This window comes from Lactuca sativa, chromosome 4, assembly GCF_002870075.4.
Source record: "Lactuca sativa cultivar Salinas chromosome 4, Lsat_Salinas_v11, whole genome shotgun sequence".
Lineage (NCBI taxonomy): Eukaryota > Viridiplantae > Streptophyta > Magnoliopsida > Asterales > Asteraceae > Lactuca > Lactuca sativa.
The window spans coordinates 273,030,381-273,038,065 of record NC_056626.2 but is presented as its reverse complement, the minus strand read 5'-3'; positions in this window follow the sequence as shown (position 1 = coordinate 273,038,065).

The window sequence follows — 7,685 nt, the reverse complement described above, 5'->3', positions numbered from 1 at the left end:
AGGCATTGCATATTATAGGCATCCATCTAGGTATAGTTAGAAACTAAGTGCACTTTTATCACAATGTCTATATTTTGAAATATTCTTACCCCTTATCAAGTTCTAGGCTAACAAGTTAGGTTATATCACTAGCCACTCTATGAACAATCCACTTAGTACTGAGATCGAGTATTCCTCGGTAGCTATTGACGTTGGACGTAAGGTTAGCATCTAGAGAACCACTAGTGACAATCTTAAGTCGACACCAATACCAGTATTACCTCGATACCTCTTCATCATCTTCGTAATAGAGTTATAACTAGGAAACGCATTCTGATATCGACACGGATGACAATTGGAGCTTCACATTAGGAGGTAGATGAGTCGCCACAAGTAGTCACTTGGATACCATTGGCGAGCATTCTATATTCGACTCACAAGGAGAAACAGAGGTTTAACTCATTGTTACTAATACATGAGACTTATCTTCTACGCTATGATTTTAGCTATAGGTTGTTTCCACCTTGAGCTTAAACTTACCCTAGGATACCTCTTTGATTCTAAGCCTTATCTTTGGTGATTCTTACCCTACCATCTTTACTTTGTATTCAAACACAAACCATCCCCTTATGACAAAAATTTACAAGTCTTAGTTTAAGGTCCCCAGATGCACTAATGATCATCTCAAGTATACCCTCATCTTACACATCCAAATTACTAACATGTTTCTTGAACAATCTTTGACCTTACGCTTTTCATTCTCGGTCCAACTTTGTGCTTCTTCGACATATGGAAATTTCTATAATTTTGAATCCTCCTTTGACCCTTATCATTTCCATACATTCACTTGAGTCCTTACTGGTGTTACCGTTATTCCCATCGTTATCAAGGATGTATCCTCTTATGCCAATCGCTAAACCTATAACTTAACCTTTGACCCACATTAAAGGCACAAAACTACATCTACACCATAAAACATTTTACAAACAATTTTTCATGTCCTCTATTTTAGGGAAAGGTCAACGGTACTCACCTTATACTCACCGTATACTCGCCTTATACTCGCCTTATTATTAGGTACGCCTAGTTACACTAACCCAGTTAGTCCATGCTTCTTAATCTTTTACCAAACCTAATTCACATCACTAGTTTTATTTAGCCTGAGTATGATATTTTATACCATTACATATAATTTACTAGATCTTTCCTAACCATGTAAGCCATATTCCTCGCTAAAAACAACCAATTTTACTTTTTCCAACTTCATTTAACTTAGCACTTTTCTTCAAAAATCAATTTAACCAATGTTGGTTTTAACTTTGTTATTTCAGTTTCATTTCAGATCCATTTCAATGGATAAATGTGCTTTTTAAGAACACATAAACCATTTAAAACATTGTTACTATTTTGTCACATTTTTGAAAACTTACAAAACATTTTCTTCTATACAAGTGTTTAAACTCTATGCTATAAAACTTAAACATATGACATTGAAGTTCATATTATGTGTAAAAGCTTCATCGGATCTTTCAAACCACTTTTGTTTTGACTATTTTGACCTTTCTCTCATTTAGGCATTGTACTTAAAATGTGTTTTCTCGAAACCCACCATGATTTTTTTACAAATTTCTACTACAAACGTGTTTTTAAGACATCACTAATGCCTACATTTCAAAACATACCTCACTTGTTTTTATTTATTTCAAATTAGTTTAATAATTTGTAAAGGTTCTAAAATTTAAAGCATTGCAAAACGTACTGTTCAATTTTAAATTTCCTATGACGCACTCTCAACAATGTATAATTATTCTTCTAAATATATTGAGTCTTCAACTTATCCGTTTCAACCATTGTTGGACTCCAGTCTAAAAAGTCAAAACTGTCATATTTTCAATTACCAGTTTTAGTGCTTCTTCTTTTTCACAAATAGAGTTTAACTTAATAGATAACTCATGAATTTTTAGCAAACCTTAGCAAACACTATAAAACTTCCACATGTCTATTTAACCATCAACATACATCAAGGATTGAAGTTTTAAAGATATCTCAACCTTGTTTTAAATCTACCTACAAATATTGTCCTTAAAATTTTAACAATAGCAATCATTGTTGTTGAAACCTTCCTTTTTTTCCTCGACACTTGATTTCTTGCTCTCTATCGGATTTGAGATCTCGTACACCCATAATAATAACACAATACATAGTCTAAATTTATTTTTGTCTATTTTGTTTCCCTTAGTACCATATTCATACGCCTAGAGACTAGAAGTCTACCATTTCGTTCTACACGATTAATACGTGTATAGTCATGAGGCATAATTTTGACTTGCTTAACATTGATATATTCAACTACACCTCTTCTCATATACATTTTTTTTATTATGAAATCTACTGTAAATGAGTAATCTTCGTTCTAAATTTAAAAATTTGATTAAAATGAAATTTTCATTGTATTTTCCTTACAATTAATACACAAGATGAATACCCTTGTGCTTATCATTTTTCTAAATCCAGAAAATATATGTGAAGAATACATTTTCTTATGATTTTTCATTTCTCTAAAAACATAAATAGTTTTAAATGTTACAATTATCTATCCTCCAAATGATTGTTTTTATTGAATCACTAAATTAAGAATACATTATTTTCAATGATCGATATTTTAACACATTTCTTAAAATAGCATTCTACTTTGAAATTTCCAGTGAGTCGCGAAACTCCCAAACTTGTTTTCATAAATATTCTGACTCCTCTTGAACTTGTATTTTTCTTAAATAATTAGACAATTTTTCAAAAGAGTAATCTAAACATTCATTTATAAATTCCCTCATTGACGACTTAAACCTTTAACCTCAATAAATCTCTTTATTATTTTACTACTTCATTTTGTCACCACACATGTACCTTTATTCTCTTGGAATATTTATTCATTTCTATCATAGTGAAGTTACTTATCATTTATAACACTCCTAATGCTATCTAGATAATGTGATTTACTTTATCATAAACTTCCATAGCTTCCATTAGCAACAATGAATCTCTCTCTCTCTCTCTCTCTCTCTCTCTCTCTATATATATATATATATATATATATATATATATATATATATATATATTCTTCGAGTACGATTGGATTAATTGTATTAGTAAATATATCTTTGGAAATCCTCGATCATTTTGTAATTTACTCTGTAGATGGCATTTAAGTAGTGTGTACATTTCAAATGTACTAAAACTTTGTTTCCTACCCTTAGTACATATCCTTAAGAGCTTACCCTCGATTGCTTCTCCCTCATTTGTGCTCCCTCTTCCCATTCCGGAATATATCTTTTCTAGACTTAGTAGTTAACATGGATCTGAGCAATTTTTCCTTAATCTCTTTTTAATTAGGCGACGAATTTACACTTAGTGTTGATTTAGAACGCGACTTAAGGATCAACGTGGACTTAGCACTAAATGCAATTCGTGTTTCAGTAAAGCTTATAATTCTATCTTATGTAAGATAATTTCTAACTAGATAGTCATTTTCAACTAGGTCGCCATCCGTAGATCATGATTTCCATGATTCTAATTCCCTACAATCTAGACGCAGAATTCGAATTAGGGAAACACTAACTTGATTATAGCTAAAGGATGTGACTCTCCCATGAGGAACTAATCCAATATGATAAAAAGGTTTTTCAAGTCACCAACTCTCTAACTATATACATGTATATAACTAAGTTCTAATTGAATATGACACCAATTGAATTTTGGGGAGAAATTCTTTCAATTGGGGGAGACTGTGACAACAGTCAAAATTTGAGTCAGTTCTAAATTTGAATAAACTTAGTTGAATGTATGGGCATGACACAATGTAGAATTAGAAGCTAGAAACTAAGTTACAACCTACTATAAACTTGGAAACAATTAGAAACGATGGATAGTGCGCTTAGATTTCATAGTGATACGTGACTTCTATAGCTACTTTAACTATAACTATTGTCAAATTCGGGTCATTCCTTAACTTGAACATCTTTGCATGAATCATGAACACACATCTTGCACTTTACCTAGCAGTAGAAATTAGGTCAGGGTCTCATAGGAACTTAAGTCAATGTTGAAAACTATGACTAATATACTTGATTCTTTAATTTCACTTGAATCTCGGAACCACTACATAGAATGCCAATAAACCAAAATAATAATTTGAAGTCTAAAAAATTCAATTTATTTTGATATCCAAAGATTCATTAAATTCCAAAACCCTAAAAAGCTAAAGTTATAAACATTTATTTCAAAAATTCTATAAAAGTAAATATAAGTCTTACAATATCAACCTAAAATAATTAAAATTAGAGAAATATAACCAAGGAAATAAATTTTAAGTCTTTACCAATTATCCTTAAGCCAAGAATCAAAGTTTTATAGATAAAAACTTGGTTAAGGTGCATATTTTATAAAAAAAACGATATTTTCATAAAGGATTTATTCGCAAACAAATATTCAAAACCCCTTTTCTGCCAAAATCAATTATTCTCAGAATCTTAGTCGTATAACAAGATGATCTGGAAATATTCAGAAAATAGTTCATTTTTTCTCGAATTATTGTAATTGTTTCAATAAAATGGAGCAATAATTCACATAAAATGCTTTCTGAGGTCTATAAACCCTAGAAAAATTTGTGGATTACCCATAAAGAAAATAAACACCTTCCATGAAGTTTCACCAATTTTCGTTACAGGTTGATTTTTTTTTGTTTGTGTGTTTAACTCAAATAAATCATAAAATCAAGTTTTGAGATATGTAGAGAACATCTAAAAAATTTTGCAGTTTGTATATCTTGTGTTACTACCACATAAATACTTTTTGAATTTTTGATAACTTCTTTATGTTTTTCCATGATTTTTGTATAATTAATGGACTAAATATGGTAAAATAGTAACATTTTTTCGTAAATAATGACAATTTACCACAACGCCCGTTGTTACTGTAGGATCTCAAATACAAATTTTAGCAATTTTTTTCAAGAATTTAATAATTTTTCACGAATTAATGCTTGTTTAAGATAATAAATCAAGGAAAAATAGTTAAATTGTTTTAAATATCACAAGATATTACCAGAAAATCGTACATTGCAAAGTTCATGATCATTTTTCCTAACTTCAAAATTCTGTAAATAAATTACCCAAAATGTTTAAGGATTTATTTCAACGCTTTTCAATTTATTTCCATTTTCCTAAGATTAAACACTCATAAATCCAAAAAAATTGGACTCCACTATATAAAAACCAATTTTGATATTTTTCCCAATTAAAAATATTGTATAGAAGTTGTGTAAGAAGATTGGAAATTTTTATTAACTGTTTGCCATTTTTCTTGAATTTGGGTTGATTCATGTAGTTAATTAAAGGAAACATAGCTATACATATCTAAAACTCATTAAACATTTTCTGCAAGTCTTTGACTGCAATCGAAAAAAAAAATGAAAAATGTTTTAATTTTTAATTACTATTTTATTTTTAATTAGAATTTCTTTGTGTAAAACTATATTAAATTATAAAAACCAGGTTTTGTTGATCAAATGTGGCATGGACACTATAGAATAGATACATAAATATTTTGTTGATCAAATGTGGCATGGACACTGTAGAACAGATACATAAATATTCCAAGAATTTTTCATGATCACTTACTATTTTTCCATTATTTTATAATGTTTGCAAGGCCTAAATGGTGGAAAAATAGCTAAGAACATTTAAAAATAATGACAAATTACAAACAGGTTCTTAATTGTAGTAAGAATAGAAAAATAAAAGTTGCAAATTTTTAGATCTAATTTGATTGAGTTTTTGGATTTTTAGCTTGTAAAACCCTTCTAAATGCTAAATACATTTTAAACAATAACACACAAAATTGGATTTGTCACTTGCAAATGTTAACAAGTCAAATTGTATATTGACATCTAAATTTTACAGAAAAATATTTGCAACTTATACAAAACTTAATTTTGACACAATATTGGCATAATTATATTGTAGAAATTAAGTATACTAGTATTAGATTTCAATTAAAGATTCGTTATTCTATCTCATTATTGTAGTAATCGGTAGTGGTACGAGTGAAATGTAATTCAACTCATCATTAGCGTCATCATTAAATAAGTTATGAGTATTGACGACCCCTATTTTTGGTTTTTAATATTTTGGGGTAGAGAAACATGTTGATTATTAAATTATGTTCATTGTACTTATTTTAAATTGTATCAAATGTGATTTTCTATGTATGTGTATGCTAATGTTGCTTCATGAGGCCTTGTCGCACTAAGTCCCTGGAATACTCTACTCACAAGCAATTAACTCTTTCGAGCTAGTGGTCATTATGGATATGGCTGTTAGGAGGTAGACAACTTCTCACTCGCACGGTTCGCGGAGTGCTATAAGGCCCCAGTTCAGTGAATCAAACCAGTGATCAAAACAAACAGTAACAAGAATTAGTAGAAGAATAAGATGATCAAGCAATGCAAACGTTCATTCATAAAACGTTTGGTACACCTTGAGTTACACATAAAATGACCATAAACACTATGGATACGTCCCTTCTGACAAACTCTGACATGCACTATTTATAGGAACAGACAAGCCGTAAACAGATTTTACGATCGGACACACGTTTACGACCGTAAACATCAGCCCAACCGTAAACATAAAACAACAAGCTATCAATACAACCAACATGACCAAGACTCTTTAAAGACTAATATAGATTATTGCCTAGCCCAAACCATAATTATGACCTAACAATCTCTGAGATGCACTATTTATAGGAACAGAAAGGCCGTAAACGGAGTTGACGGCCAGACACACGTTTACGGCCGTAAACATCAACCCAGTCGTAAACATAAAACAACAAGCTATCTGTAACACCCCGTTCCTCGTATGTGATTTCAGTTATTATTTCTCTTTTTATAAAATCTACTCGATGAGTCTATAGCCCTAACTCGTTGAGTAGATGCGGGTCTGCATGCGGAGTTTAGTGAGACGAATCGACGAGTCAATATTCCCGACTCGGCGAGTCAGCCATGCTGGATGAAACTCTAATATTTATGGTTTGTACCCTATTTAAAAATCATTATAGACCCTATTCCATCCTCCATCACCTCCAGAACGCTTTTCCCAAAACCCTGATCCTCCATTAGTAATTTTGAGTGATTCCTTGCCATTTTGAAGTGAAATTGTGCATCTTGAAGCTTGTAGAAGAAGAAGAAGGAAGGAGGTTCTAAGGAGAAGAATTAGATCCAGGAACTACACCTCATTTACTGCACTTTCTGGTAATCAAGCCCCTAACTTGATCATTCTCTTATTAGATCTTCATCTAGGCTTGTTTTGTCACTTTTGGGCCATTTCCAAGGCTAACCCCGAGATTAGAGCTCTTATTGGGTTATGGACTTTAGATCTACATATCCTTGACCTCTAGGAGCTCAAGGTAGCCACCTTTATTCAACCGTGGCCATATTTCAAACTTTAGGTCTCTATTTCTAGTTTAGTTTGGTGTTTAAGCTTAAAACCACCATGCATGCACGTAAAGTTGGCAACTTTACGTGTTATGCTAGCCCTAGGAGTCCAGATCTATGAATTGGATGAACTGAGATCGATTAGGATCAACTATATGGTGATGGCATACAATGGACTCGACGAGTAGCTCATATGACTCGGCGAGTCGGATCG